A 16,636-nucleotide genomic window follows, 5' to 3' on the forward strand; every position below is an offset into this window, starting at 1 on the left:
TCCTAGCTGGTATAACACAAATCTTTATATTTAATTCTAAGGAAAACTGTGTTTTGATTCTAACTGGAATAATTTATATTTAATATAACTGAATTCTCATCAAGAATGTATTACAGTTTTCTATTTTTTCTGCTCTTGTAATGTGTGTTGTGTTATTAAATAATATATTAAAGCTTTTACATAGATCCTGGATATTTCTTACTGCATTTATTTCTAAATATTTTATGGGTAATTTTTCCTTGCTGATATAAAAAGAAAAATTTTAACATGTTCAGGTGTAGGTGCTTATTATTAGGGTAAAGCTATTGATTTTTATATTTAACTTATATCCATTCACATCACCAGTTCCCTTAATTCCACAAACGTTTATTAGAGTCTCTTGAGTTTTCAGAATGTATAATGGCAGTGCTAACAAAAGAAATTTCTACCTCACCTTTGTACTATCAATGTTTATATCAATTGTTTCATTTCTATCATATTTTTACTTGGATGAACAAAGCAGTTTCAATAATAATGGCATTCAATAAAAATTTTTTCTCCCTGAGTGATATATTTAAGGTTAATGAAATAATTATTTTTAATAGTAATATAGTATTTGAGTTCTCTTTTATCTTCAGAAGCTTGCAAATGATTAGGAAACTTCAAATTTACTCTGTTTTAGACTGAGATTAATCTATTGTTAAAAAAAGAAAGATAAAGAACTTTATAACTTTGACTTTGTTATAGAATCTACACAAATTGAATCCTGTTTAAGAAAGTGCAAAGCATTAATAGTTTAGACTTTGTGCTCTATTAATTCCCACTGGAACCCATATCTGGTAATGAGACCTATTGGATTTCAAATACAACAATACATATTCTTCCTCTCTGATTGCTAATTTAAGAGAGACTCTTGATAGTAGCAATTTTCAATTAACTCTAGATCTCTTAAATAGCCTATTGCTTAAAGAAGAGTAAGTTAAGCATTTAATCAAATCATTGTGACTAATTTTCCTTTATCCTCGTCCATGTCCTAATTAGACTAGACATTAACATCTAGTAAATGGTAAATCTAACGTAACAACAAAGGAATAGATGATCGTTGATAATCTGTGTAAGTAGAATGCTAAAGATTGTGAAGTGTTAGTGTTATTTGCCAACAATAAAATATTAGAAATATATGTATCTATTCTAGGTCTCCGCTAGCATTCATATAGTATAGTTAAAATTTCTGTACTTCCAATAAGAATTTGTAGGTACTTTACAACAATAAAGCTAAATGAATGAAAGAATGAATGAATGAATCATACATGCATACATACAAATATATGTGCAATTAGTAAGATGAGAGGAAGGAAGATATAAGAAGTTTTAGGAGCACTTTTGGAGGAGGGCTATAGTAATTGAAAACAAAAGTTAGATTGATATGCCTGAGCAGCAAATAGAAAATATGGAAGATTATTTATCTTTAAAATGTGTATGCGTGTGTGTATGTTATGCATGTATTGTATTTTTCCTGTCAGTTTCTGATGAATGTTGAGAACATAAGCTTATATAATAGTTCTGTAAAACAATTCAAGAGGGGCAAAAGTACTATGGACCAACCAAATAAAATGTTACTTTTGGTTTGAGAAAGTCTTAGTTCCTAGACTATTACACTTAGATATATTTGTGTATACAACTTACAGTTATTTTGTAATGCACAAATACAGCATCACTGTGATATGTTTTTAAATGTTGCTTATACTCTTTATTCACAAGTTTTCTTCTGTTTATCCTTGAAGAATAAGATGATAATTACATTTTTAAAGTAAAAACATTTAAATGAATGATTCTGTGCACAATAAAATAAACTTGTGAGGATTAACAGCCTCACAATTACGATTTAGTAATTTTCCCTGCTCTTTTTGCTATTTATCACTTTTTTCTGAGTAAAATAAGGGGAAAAGCTACTGGATGTGCCCTTTCAAAAAAAACAATTAAAGCAACAAAAGAGCTAGACTTCTCAAAAGTCACTGGGTTATGGTAAAAGAAGACACTGGGGAGAGCTAAGGAAGGGCTGGGCAAAGTGAGAAAAAGAGAGCACAAGGAACCAAGAAGAAAGGGTTAAAAGAATTTAAAAGTGAACTACTTCCCGGCACTTAAGTGAGTAAGAGAAAACTAGCAATTTAGTCAGTGCTGCTAGCAAGCAAATTTTCTATTTTAGCTATGCTTTTATATATTAAATTATTCTTGGACTTTTGCAATACACTGCAAAAAATTTCTTTCTGCCTCTCTAAATAGTTTTGGATCAAAATTGTCAGACCTTATTGCTGTTACAGAATATGTACTTTAATCTGTTATTGGTGTTCAAACCTGTGTCCTCTTAACTTGATTTTGTTGTATGTCCAACACAGGAAGAGGTCAAAGATTAAGTCAGCACCACAGTCTGAATGAAATTTTAGGTGCATTTTGTGATAATGGGTCCTCCTCCTGGAAGCAGAGAGATTGAGAACCATAACAACTCTATGAAGAAAGGAGTAGGAAATGAGTCAAATATTACAGAGACATTAACCTCTATCCTTTAATTGCAGATGTGTTAGACTTAGTTTCTCTCTCCCTCTCATTTTTCATAGAAGTATGTAATAGTTAATTTTTGAATTGGTACTTGGTAATTCTCCTTTTAAATTATTGATATCTAAAATATCTTTTGGTTACCTTTCCTAATCTTCTTGTTTAAGTTTTAAAAACAGGCCTCTTAACAGGCAAAAATTCCATAATGCTAAAAAATGGCTTTGATGAAACGAATTATGAAAATCAATCATGCCACTTAGCATCATTTTTGAAGTGTGGTAGGTAGTGTTTACTCTGTCTCATAAACCCACCTAGAGTTTTCACTCGAGGTGGGTTCGGGTTTGTGTCCTGAATTTTCACCATGGTTCACTGCCTGGAACAGCATGGGTGATAAGGAAGCAGCTGCATGAAAGCATTCGCTGTGTGAAAGGATAGAAAATCTATGTACTGGCTCTTTCAGGGAGGCCTCATTACCGTAGCAGTTTATCCCATTACTAAATATGCGCCGTGCTGATATCCTCACATTCAGCTGCTGACCAGCAACATGGCCCTCAGCTTTCATAGGAGCATATGATCACTCCAGCTGGCAGGTGACACCGTTTGGCAATGTTCCCCAGCAGCTCAACAAAAGATTTTCAAATATCAAAGCAAGGGAAAAGACCTCTGTCTTTACAAGGAAAATGGCTTTAATATGAGTGCATTCTGCCTCCAAAAGAATTATTACTTCTAACTTGCTGAATTCCATGAAGGAATGGGCACACTTAGAGAGTAAAATTCATTCAGGGAATTTGTAAAACACTCATTTGATTCGATAAATGAATAAATAAATAATTATAAGAAATTTAATTTTGTGTTCAAGAAAGGAGTGTGACTTGAACATAGTTAAAGGTGGAAAAGTCTATTTTTTTAAAGATTCAATCTGAAAACACAAGACAATCAGAACTTGGACAGGTTGTTATAAAAATTTAAAATGTTGTACAATTTTATTGAAGAAAGGGACATTACTGATCTTTTAGTAAAATATCATTTCACCATATGGAAAAACTGTGAGACAGAATGATCACTATCTACTCAGGGTCATGTAATTCAAGGGTGGCAGTTTAGGAACATCTTAAATCTCTTGACTATGAGCACAGCAGTCATCGTCCTCTGTCTTGCTATAAGGAAGAGTCTCAGAAAAATTGAGAAATCCTCCTACCCCATTCATTAGTATTGAAAAAGCAAACAATAGATTTGTCAGAAAACATATATATTTCCTACTAGCATTATATTCTAGTATTAAATCTGAGTATAATTTTAAATATAAACTTTTTACATGAAAGCATAAGAGTTGGGACTACAGACCTGTCAATTGGCTGATGGCTGTCTGAGCACACGTGAAAAATGCATCTACCTTGAAAAGCTTCTCATTTCCTTTTTCATATATATGTGTATACATATATATATATTTATATATAATACTTTAAGTTCTAGGGTACATGTGCACAACGTGAAGGTTTGTTACATATGTCAAAAGAGTTACAGTAACACTTTGCATGTGGTTTAAGTCCCATTACTCTTATATTTTGAAGGCCAGTATTTGAACGGCCATTTTCATTCTTGGGACAAATTATCTAATTAAATACATCTGTGGCCATGCTGTCATTACAAAGTATACAAGCCTACAAATATATTTTGCTTTACACAAAATGAATATTTTACTCTACTCTGAACACTAAATTGTTTGTTCACGTTACAAATATTGGGGAAATTTGTTAATATTGTCAAGTGATGTCAAGTAATATCATTTATTAAAAAAGTATTATTAAATTTATTTGTATCTTTACAGGAAGAAAACATTTTTATAACTCAATAAGAATATTGTAAGTGCCGATTAGAGACTAATTCTACAGAGGGTAAAAATGAAATATTGCTATGGCTTTTGTTTACAGATAATATATTCTTAAGTGCTAAAATGCTTTATATTTATGAAAAGTCATACAAGCTTATCACAGTCTAATAAGCCTCATAAAGGGGCTAGGAATTGAACTGGGTTTAGGAGGGTCCCATTGACAGGTTGTGCTCATCAATCATCCAACTCCACCAGTGCAGAGCTTCTCAAGCTATCTGGGGCAAAGGATCACATTTTTGGTTGCTTGTTTTCATTTGATTTCCTACTCTTCCAGTGACATGGTCTTACTGTGCATGTCTATTATGTAGCTCATGCCACATGCCTCTCAAAGCAGAATTCAACAGTAACAAAACTGGCCTATACTCTGTTCATCGAGTTGAGTCTACTGATCATGCACATGGATGTCACAGCAATTTCAAATTGCTGTAAAATTGCCTCAGTATTTATTCTCAATTCCTGTGCTTAGCTCATTGCACACCCCAACAAACAGTTGCCCTCATTTATGGATCACATTTTGACTAGCACTGCACTAGTGGGACTTCCTGAACTACAAAGGCAGGAAACTCAAATTGATATTTCCCAAAGTTGCTTGCAGCCAGGTGCCTGGATGTGATTTAGATTCCAACAATTACATGTTCTGGAGCTGGGCTTAGATTCTGAACTGAGGTCAATAGGGAGAGGCAGAGTACCCATTTCATGGGGCAGTGTGTGCCAGCAGCAACATAGCTTCCTGTAGCCACAGAAAAGAGCTTTATGAAAAAGCTTTAGAGAAACAGCAGTGCAATTCTGAGGGCTGGAAGTTGCTCTGGAAACTTGGCTTAGGGCTTTTTCCTCCAGCCTATCCAATTATTTGGTAAACTGCCTAATATGTGGTAATAAATTCTATCTGTGTGATATACTGAATTTCTGTTGTCTGTTAGAAGTAGGGCTACATTGATGAAGATTAAGTGTAAATGTTAGCTTGCTTATATTTTTTGAGTGCTTGGGGGAGTTAGCTCTAGACCAGTGTTTTTCAAACTTTATTGTGCATATGGACCTTCTGGGAATGTTGTTAAAATCAGACTCTGATGTGTAGTGTGGAGCGGGGGTCTGACAAGCTCCCAGTTAATGCTGATGGTGTTGGTCCACAGCCCTGGCTTTGATTAGCAAAACTTTAGATTAGACTAAGCCAGTAGGAAAAACTTCCACTCCAGTGCCCTAGACTGCAGATGTTAAACTTCAGCAAAATGATGAGAAATTATTGGGCTCATTTTCATGACTTTCCCTGGATTAGAAGCAGTGGACCTATGGTGACATCCAACATGCAACCATCATTTGTTTTTTTTCCATATTAGGAAGAAAAGTTTAAAAAACCTTTTTTCATATGTCTGTGTCTGTATCTATAGATAGATACATATATACCTATACATATAGAGAGAGGAGGGATAAAGGAGAGAGGTTAAATATGTCAGTTCTAAGCAAAGCATTTTCAAACATGATTTACAGGTGACAGTTCAGGTTTTGCCACTTCAGTGAAGACATAAAACCTACCCATTTTCAAAATGAAAGAAATGAACATTACAGTCCTCATGGTCCCACCAAGGTCCACTTTAAGGCCATGTGTGTATGATGCAGCAGTAAAATGAGTCCCAGTGTGTGAGTGCTCATCTACTCCTGTGGCCTTGGCTTTGAACTCTGATATGCTTGTGATTTCTAAGAAGCATATATGCCATCCTGAGCTTTCAAATAAATTCCAGCCTTTACTTCTGCATCTGTCTACTCAACATTTCTGCCTACTGGATATATGCTGGATATATCCACATCAAGTCAAGAAATTAATGTTAAACTCATTTATAAACTGCCAGAAATTTGCTTCTCATTTTGTGTTCTGCATTTCAGAGAATTGCATTGTCATTCACAAGATTGCCAAAGTTAGAAACATCTGAATTATTCAATGCCTGCTTGTTTTCTTTTAATTCCTTCAACTATACACCAGGTCTTATAGTCCCTAATTCCTCTTCTCTTGTAGTTTACAACTGCTTTTAGTTTCTACTACTGTTGCCTTTGTTGAAACCCTCATAAGCAGAAAAATATAGTTTGAATTCCAGGCCTGCTAATTTCTAGCTGTATGACTTGGAGAAAACATTTAAATTTCATTTTCTTGTTTGTAAAAATAAATCATATCTCAATAAATCTGGGAAAAAAGAAACATATGTTTTAAAAATTGTGATGTTAAAGAAATCATTAATTATTAAAAATATGGGGTTTTTTTGTTTTTGTTTTTGTTTTTTTTGAGATGGAGTCTTGCTCTGTCGCCCAGGCTGGAGTGCAGTGGTGCAATCTCGGCTCACTGCAAGCTCCGCCTCCCGGGTTCACGCCATTCTCCTGCCTCAGCCTCTCCGAGTAGCTGGGACTACAGGCACCCGCCACCACGCCCGGCTAATTTTTTGTATTTTTAGTAGAGACGGGGTTTCACCGTGGTCTCCATCTCCTGACCTCGTGATCCGCCCGCCTCGGCCTCCCAGAGTGCTGAGATTACAAGCGTGAGCCACCATGCCCGGCCTAAAAATATGTTTTTTTAAAGTGATGCATTTAGCGAATAGTTCCTGGCAGTAACTATTAAAAACAAATACATGGATAGATAGAGTGGATCTCTGCTTTACAAAGCAGTTTTGAGGATTATCTGAGATATTCTAGGTAAAACCGAACACAGTACCTCATTCTTTGTAGACATTCAATGATGGATTGCCTGTATTCATCATAATACCTCACTCAGCTTGATTGCTTCTTAAGCAAGACCTTGGGAAAACTCTTTAACCTCTTTGTACTCAGTTTCCTCATCAGTACTAAGTTGCAATAATAATAATACCTACTTCATGAAATTATTCTGAAGTAAATCTCAGATTAATAATTCAATACATTTTATATATATAAAGATTAGAACAGTGTCTGGCACATAGTAAGCACTAATATATGTTTATTGTAAATCTACATAAAATACAAATATCATCTTCTTTTTGTGCCACATGTTTCAATGGCATTATCACCCACAGGAGGTCTTATTCTAGGCCTACATAACAGCCTGGAATCAGACTGAGGCCTTCAATTTCCATTCTTATTTTCACTGCTCACCCAAAACTGTCTAAATTGAGGCCAAGGAAAAATCCATTTTCTCCCACCCACCAATGAATAAGCAAACAAAAAAAGGCTATTCATCTGATATTTCCATTAATTACCTTCATCTCAACATGACAAATTCTAATACGTAATTTGAAATTCACCATAGTAACCTACTACTTTATGTAACTTTCTGTACCTCCCCTAGCAAAATTACATGCTTCCAACTTAATTGCTGTAATCTTGTCTTTGTACTTCTGAAGCCCAGTATTAAGTAGAGTTACTTAATACATATTTGTTGAAAGGTTTGGGGTATTAAAAAATTATAGAAAAGATAAACTACATATACACACACATGCACACACACATATACACACACATACATGTATATTATATATGTAAATTATATAATCATATCATATTTTTCTTTATGCTACTAATTTCTCATATTTAGTACCTATGTTGAAAATCGTTAACATTTATTAGAAAAATATATCTGGTTTGGCTTTTCCATAATTCCTAAGTTCTCCTTTGGACAAGCAGCACATTTGCACAGTGCATATATAGTACAAATCCTGTGTCTTTGAGACAGTGATACTAGTTGATCACAATATATCAGTAACTTCGGCATTGGCTAAAAAAGCAGTTGCTCTAACAAACAGAGATTTATAGCCAGTTTAAACTGTGAGAAGTAAGGTTAAGAAAATGGGCCTTGTTTTTAGGACTCCAAGTTCAAATTCCAGTCAACTGCTTACTCTATGTGAACTTGACCAAGTTTTCTAACCTCCCGAAGGCTGCTACCCTATGAAATGGGACTAATAATGATCACCAGATAAAAAGATTATTGAGAGTATTAAACAAGGTAATGGGAGTTGTTTTACATTTTGGGTTCTACCAAACATTCAAATTCTCAAGATTCAGAAGTCTACCGTAAGTCACACCGGCATCAGTCTGCTTAGAAGGACACAGAACAGGAAATGGAATTTGTCGTTATTGTAGTATCACACATTGCTTGTCTGGTTGGAATTCGCCTAGATATCCATGCAGCACAGTTCAGATGCAAGATGAGTTGCACATCAGGTAGGTCCAGGAGCTCTCCTGGCTTAAAAGCTTTATTTCCCACAAGAGCTGCATCTCTTGAAGTGATCCTACAGTCATAGTCTCCAAGGTTGCCACAAGAGACAAGCTCTGTTCTAAGAGCTGCCACATGCAGAGAAGCCCAAAGCTGTGACTGCTTAGCAGGTGTTCACAGTGTCCCCAGTGCAGGTGCAATTTATCTCAGGAGATATTTTATCATAAACAATATAATCTAGTAACAAGTTGTTATTCTTCTTTTATCAGGTTACCAGAGTAACTAACTGTAGGCAGTTAACCAATGGTCATAGTCTCTACAAAAAGCTGAGATTGTTAATCCTTTCTCTGCACATACAATATAAGTTCAATAAGTATTAAACAGAGGATAATATATACATATGAATATGAAAAATAATATTAGGAAGGATAAGAAATGTATCTAAAGGAAATGAAATATGTAGAGTTTTGTAAGAGAGGAGTTACAGAAGGTGTCAGTCATTATTTTGCATGATTTTTATTGATAAACTCGTAAGTATAAGAGTGAAATCTTGCTCATCAAAGAGAAAGTCTTGCTTCATGGTTAGCATCAATACATGACACTGAGTAGCAATGGGATTTGGGTCCTCTCTGTTGTTGTAGGGAAAACAGAGCTGACTCACAGAGCCCTTTTACCACCACTCTCAGATGATCTTCTTCCCAGACCTCTTAACTCAAATTGACTGTGATGCTATAAGCTGTAATTGTCTCCTAGGAATGCAATTTTCATACATATGCCAGTAGGATTAAGAAGATTGAACATGAGTTGTTGCATTAAAATGGACCAGCATCTCTATGGTTGATTACCACAGTTAAATATAGCAACTGAATGATGAGGCAGAATAATCAGTGCATTTTCCCATTGGACTAGATGGCTCTTCAGAGTGAGAGCTGCCTGTGTCTTGTAAATATACACTATTGATTACTGAGAATGGGCAAGAGTTAAACTACAAATCAACACAAGTCCATCCAATTTCACGAAAACTCTTCAAAGTATATGTATCACCAATTGATGACATCCATACCATCATCTTCATCTTCATATGTAGGCATTATAATTTAGAATCCACCATCCCTTTAATTGAAGTACAAGTAGATAGATAAAAATTTAAACATAAATACTGATAAAATAAATATTAAAGGAATATTTAGTGGATATCTCTACAGTTTATAGGTAAATAAATATATATTATTAATACTTATGTTATATTTAATTAGGAAACCCACATGTATCCTATGTGTCAAAGTTTGAATAGAAAAGTGGATGTACTTGAATAAGCATACATTATAATTATAAATTGCATCTAAAGTTTCAAGTGATATTAAAAATGTTAAGGCACATATTAATTTTTTTCTATTCTAAACAATATGGTATTAAGTTATTATATTGGTCAGGATTCTCTAGAGGGACAGAACTAATCGGCCATATATATGAGTTATATTATTAACTCACACGATCACAACATCCCACAATAGGCCATCTGCAAGCTGAGGAGCTAGGAGAGCCAGTCTGAGTCCCAAAACTGAAAAACCTGGAGTCTGATGTTCGAGGGTGGGAAGCATCCAACACAGGAGAAAGATGTAGGCTGAGAGGTTAGGCCAGTCTAGTCTTTTCATATTTTTCTGACTGCTTTATATTCTAGACTCGCTGGCAGCTGGTTAGATGGTGCCCACCCAGATGAAAGGTGGGTTTGCCTTTCCCAGCCCATTGACTCAAATGTTAATCTACTTTGGTAACACCCTCACAGACACACCCAGCATCAATACTTTGCATCCTTATATCCAATCAAGTTGACACTCGGTATTAACCATCACAGATCCACCCCTTGTCAACTTGAACCCACACACATCTCCTGAGATGATACATAATCTTAAAATAAAGACAATAGTAAGGTTATAATGATGCCTAACATAATACAACTATCCTTCGTACAACCAGAAACGCACCAACCCCCAAACCAAATACTATTATGTGAAGTTAACAATACTTAAATATTGATATGAAGTCAGTAAATCTTATGTCACATGATAAAGGATAAACGAAATAAAATGAAGATATTTTCTTGGTACAAGTGTATACATAAACAAACATGTTTTTAACAAAAGAAGGAGGAAATACTGACGACAATTACAGTCTTCTTTTCTGCAGCTGGCCACGTGGTCGTAGCTGGTATTGATGACTACCTTCTACTACTACTCATTCTGTATTCCCTTTGCCTTCAGCAAGCACCTCAGCAGACTGTGGTATTTTTCCTGCTGGAGTGACCCAAACTTTCATTTCTGAAGAGTCTGGGCCAGTTGTAGTCCTGCCTGGATTCAGCTGTTGTAGTTTCCCATTGACCTTAATCACAGGGCATGCTAATACTAAGAGACGCCCTAATTGATGTCTTGTATTCCATGCATAGTTTTCCTTATCCTATCCACTTTCCTTCCCATTGACCTTAATCACAGGGCATGACAATACTAAGGGATGCCCTAATGGATCTCCTGTACTCCATGCATACTTTTCCTTACCTCTGTTACGGAGTAGTAAACTGATTTCATCTTGTTAGTCTGGGTCAATCACCCCGGTCAACACTGTAACTCCCTTCTTAGCCTGTTGAGTTAAAGGTAGAAGGAGCCCAAAGTGTCCAAGTAGCAACCTTAACTTCCAGTTTAATGGAATAATTGATGTGTCTCCTGGTGGCAGCATTCCTCTCTCTGGAACTAAGACCTCCAGGCCAACAGAACGTAATGTTGTGGGAACAGGAAGCAAAAATTTTGCTAGTGGATCACTAGGGATGATGGTGAGTGGAGCCACCTCTACATCCATCCCTTGATTCCTGGACCCGTGAATTCTGGCTATGGGAGAAACGGTACCGTATATTGCAGGTTGATTCAGAGCATACACGGCCTTTGGAGAACTTTGCCCCAGCCCTGCAAACTATTGTTACCTTGTTTACATTGTAATTGTGACTTCAAAACGCCATTCCCCCATTCTATCAATCCAGCTGCTTCAGGACGATGGGGAACATGGTAAGACCAGTGAGTTTCATGAGCATGAGCCCACTGTCACACTTCTTTAGCTGTGAAGTGAGTGCCTTGGTCAGAGGCAATGCTGTGTGGAATACCATGATGGTGAATAAGACTTTCCGTGAGTCCACTGATGGTAGTCTTGGCAGAAGCGTTGCGTGCAGGATAGGCAAACCCATATCAGGAATCAGTGTCTATTCCAGTGAGGACAAACCTCTGCCTTTTCCATGATGGAAGAGGTCCAATGTAATCAACTTGCCACCAGGAAGCTGGCTAATCACCCTGAGGAATGGTGCCATATCAAAGGCTCAGTGTTGGTCTCTGCTGCTGGCAAATTGGGCACTTAGCAGTGGCCATAGCCAGGTCAGCCTTGGTGAGTGGAAGTCCATGTTGCTGAGCCCATCCATAACCTCCATCCATGCCACTATGGCACTTTGTTCATTGGCCCACTGAGCGATGACAGGGGTGGCTGGGGAAAGAGGCTGAATGGTGCCCACAGAACAGGTCATCCTATCCACTTGATTGTTAAAATCCTCCTCTGCTGAGGTCACCCATTGGTGAGCACTCACATGGGATACAAATATCTTCACAGTTGATGACCACTCAGAGAGTTTCATCCATATACCTCTTCCCCAAATTTCTTTGTCACCAATTTTCCAATCATGCTTCTTCCAAGTCCCTGACCATCCAGCCAAACCATTGGCTACAGCGAATGAATCAATATATAATCACACATCAGGCCATTTCTCCTCCCATGCAAAGTGCACCACCAGGTGCACTGCTCAAAGTTCTGCTCACTGGTAAGATTTCCCTTCACTGCTGTCTTGAGGGATGTCCTAGACAGGGGCTGTAGTGCTGCAGCTGTCCACTTTCAGGTGGTGCCTGTATATCGTGCAGAATCATCTTTTTTTTTTTTTTTTTTTTTGAGACGGAGTCTCGCTCTGTCACCCAGGCTGGAGTGCAGTGGCGCGATCTCGGCTCACTGCAAGCTCCGCCTCCCGGGTTCGCGCCATTCTCCTGCCTCAGCCTCTCCGAGTAGCTGGGACTACAGGCACCCGCCACCACGCCCGGCTAATTTTTTGTATTTTTAGTAGAGACGGGGTTTCACTGTGTTAGCCAGGATGGTTTCGATCTCCTGATCTCGTGATCCGCACACCTCAGCCTCCCAAGCAGAACCATCTTTGAACCAGACCCTAGTCTTCTCTTCCTCTGTCAACTGATCATAGGAAACTCCCCATGAGGCCATTGGCACAGGCTGGGGGAGAGAAGGCAGGGTGGCAAGAGTGGAGACCATGGGCATTTGAGCCACTTCCTCATGTAGCTTACTTGTGCCTTCAGGACCTGCTCTAGCCTGATCACATATATTCCACATCCGTTTGATGATGGAATGCTGCTGTGCATGATCCACTTTATGGCTAGATGGGTCAGAAAGCACCCAGTACATGATAGGCAGTTCAAGTCATGGAGACTTGATGCCCTATAATCAAACGTTCAATTTCCACCAAAGCCCGGTAACGGGTCAAGAGCTGTCTCTCAAAAGGAGAGTAGTTATCTGCAGAAGATGGCAGGGCCTTGCTCCAAAATCCTAGAGGCCTCTGATGTGATTCACCTATGGGGGCCTGCCAAAGGCTCCAAACAGTATGCCTATCTGCCACTGACACCTCAAGCACCATTGGATATGGGGGGTCATATGGCCCAAGTGACAGAGCAGCTTGCACAGCAGCCTGGACCTGTTGCAGAGCCTTCTCCTGTTCTGGACCCCACTCAAAACTGGCAGTATTTCAGGTCACTCGGTATATGGGCCAGACTAACACACCAGTTGAGGAATGTGTTCTCTCCAAAATCCAAATAAGCCCACTAGGCATTGTGCCTCTTTCTTGGTTGTAGGAGGAGCCAAATGCAGCAACTTATTCTTCACCTTAGAAGGAATATCTTGACAGGCCCCACACCACTGGACCCCTAGAAATTTTACTGAGGTAGAAGTTCCCTGAATTTTAGTCGGATTTATTTCCCATCCTCTAGCATGTAAATGTCTCATCAATAAGTCTAGTGCGTTTGCTACTTCTAGATCTAGATCTCACTGGATCTAATCAGCATAATGTCATCAATGTAATGGACCAGTGTGATACTTTGTGGAAGTGAAAAGCAATCAAGGTCTCTCTGAATAAGATGATGACACAAAGCTGGAGAGTTGATATACCTCGAGGTAGGACAGTAAAGGTATACTGCTGGCCTTGCCAGCTGAAGGCAAATTGTTTCTGATGGGCCTTATGGACACGAATGGAGAAAAGGCACTTGCCATGTCAATGGCTGCATACCAGGTACCAGGAGATGTGTTAATTTGTTCAAGCAATGAAACCACATCTGGTACAGCAGCTGCAATTGGAGTTGCCACTTGATTAACCTTACGATAATCCACTGTCATTCTCCAAGATCCATCTGTCTTCTGCACAGGCCAAATGGGAGAGTCGAACAGGGATGTGGTAGGAATCACCACCCCTGCGTCTTTCAAGTCCTTGATGGTGGCACTAATCTCCTCAATCCCTCCAGCTATTCGATATTGTTTTTGATTTAATATTTTTCTAGGTAGAGGCAGCTCTAAAGGCTTTCGTTTGGCCTTTCCCACCATAATAGCCCTCACCCTACCAGTCAGGGAGCCAATGTGGGGGTTCTGTCCGCTGCTAAGTATGTCTATGCCAATCATGCATTCTGGCACTGGGGAAACGACCACAGGATGAATCCCAAGAACCACTGGACCCACTGTAAGTTGGACCTGGGCTAAAACTCTATTAGTTACCTGACCTCAATATGCCCCTATTTTAACTGGAGGACTACAGTGATGTTTTGGGTCCCCTGGAATCAATGTCAGCTCTGAGCCAGTGTCCAGTAGTTCCCAAAATGTCTGATCATTTCCCTTTCCCAATGCACAGTTATGCAGGTAAAAGGCCAGAGGTTTCCTTGGGGAAGGATGGAAGAAAGATTAACAGCATAAATTGTCCATAATGTAGTGGTGTTCTTCCCCAAGGGGACCTGGCCTGCCTTTCATTCAAGAGGCTCTGTGTCTGTAAACTGGCTCGAGCCTGGAAATTGATTGAGGGGCCATGATTCTCTGTTTTTATAATTCAAATGTCTTTTGTCTATTTGACCTAGAAGTTTTCTGCCTATATAAATTAAGTAGGAATACAGTAGGCTTCCTATCAATTTCACTTCTAGGAACACTATGATTAATTAACGAGTGCCAGAGCTCTACATGAGTCAGACTATTCTGATTGCTGCCTTGCCTCTGCTGTCCATTACGATAGCTATGCCAGCCTTGCCTTTGATGGTTGAGTGCCACCACTTGGCCCTTGCCACCTCAGGATCCAATTATTCTCATTGTATTTAAGTTTTGTAGTTGAGTGACTGTGGTTTCCACTGTTAGATCTGACATACAGAGAAGAGCAATTATAGGGCTTTTCAAAGATGCAGGTGCTGCCCTCACAAATCTATTTTGCAAGACATTGGTCAAGGGTATAACTTCGGGACCTCCTAGCTTGGATGAGTAGGTATAAAGTGACTAATCCACTCCACCATCCCAATCTCCCTAAGGCTTTGGATCCCTTCCTCTACATTAAACCAGGGGAGATCAGGCATTTCCAGCTCTCTCACAATGGGCCATCTTTTATCCATATTTTAGCTAACCAAGCAAATAAACCATTAGAACCTTTTTTAACTCCCCAAGCTGCAACATTAAATGCAGAGTCCCTACTTAGTGGGCCCAAATGAATAAATTCAGCCTGACCCAACTCTATCTTCCTTCCACCATTACCCCACACTCTTAATATCCATTTCCATGCCTGTTCTCCAGATTTCTTTTATATTAATTAGAGAATTCAAGCAGTTCTCAAATGTAGCACATCTCCTCATGGGTCACACTCTCAACCTCACCTCTAGGGACCTGCCAGGACTTTAGTCTGGTTGTAGGTCTAGAAGCAAACAGAGGTGTTGGGGGTGGCTCCTGAGGAGAATCAACATTATCTTGTCTGGCAACTGCCTCAGCAGAGGCCATCACTGTTGCCTCAGGTAGTGCAAGGTTTATCTCCTCAGACAAAGGTGGAAAGGCTGTTGGCAGCATGGGTTGGGCAGTGGATGTTGTGACTACTGGGGATGGGGAAGCTGTTTCTTCTGGCAGAAAAGATTCATCAGAGTTTACAAACTCAGTGTCTCCAGCTTCATCAGGGTCCCCCCACACGTCTGCATTCCAAGTTGCAGGGTCCCATTCTTTTCCAATCAATGCCCTCACTTTAACAGTAGACACCTGGTGAGGCTGTGCATGCATCTTTCCTTGCAGATGACCCACTCACATGATAAGAGCTTGTGTCTGTTTTTCCACAATTTCAGCTCTTTCTCAACAGAAGATAAGTCTCTCACTCAGGACAATCTTAGCAGATTTGAGGCTCAGTATCTGCTTCTGAAGCTAGGAGTTAGAATCCCTGAATTCGTGATTTTCTTTCATCACTTTTCCACTGAACTTAGGAGCATAATGAACTAGCTTCATTATGTTTCTTGGTTCTCCACATATGGTCAAAGGTGTTATGTATAGAGTCACTAAACTCCTTGCCTCTCACGAGCAATGAATCAGGAGCGTCAAATGCATTTATTTTGCGTAACTCCCTAAACAGTTCACACCAAGGACTATGAGTGTTCTCCATACTATTAGAAGTAAAGTCCTTAGTATTTTGGGGTCTAATAATAAGCAGCAAACTCCAGAAATCCCAAAACCAATGAAAGAATTCCATCCTTAATATTCTGCTCCTCTAGAACCACTCCTGGTACCAAAATCTGTCTTAGTCAGGGTTCTCTAGAGGGACAGAACTAATAGGATAGATATATGTATAAAGTGTAGTTTATTAAGTATTATCTCACATGATCACAAGGTCCCACAATAGGCCGTCTGCAAGCTGAGGAGCAAGGAGAGCCAGTCTGAGTTCCACAACTGAAGAACTTGGAGTCTGA

The 16,636-nt window shown here is 38.8% G+C and overlaps 1 protein-coding gene across 1 annotated transcript in view; it reads left to right on the forward strand.

Annotated features, from left to right (window-relative positions):
• Positions 1-16,636, forward strand: part of THSD7A (thrombospondin type 1 domain containing 7A) — a 468,537-nt gene that overhangs the window by 226,125 nt on the left and 225,776 nt on the right. The gene's annotated exons all lie outside the window — the stretch shown is intronic.

This window comes from Symphalangus syndactylus, chromosome 3, assembly GCF_028878055.3.
Source record: "Symphalangus syndactylus isolate Jambi chromosome 3, NHGRI_mSymSyn1-v2.1_pri, whole genome shotgun sequence".
Lineage (NCBI taxonomy): Eukaryota > Metazoa > Chordata > Mammalia > Primates > Hylobatidae > Symphalangus > Symphalangus syndactylus.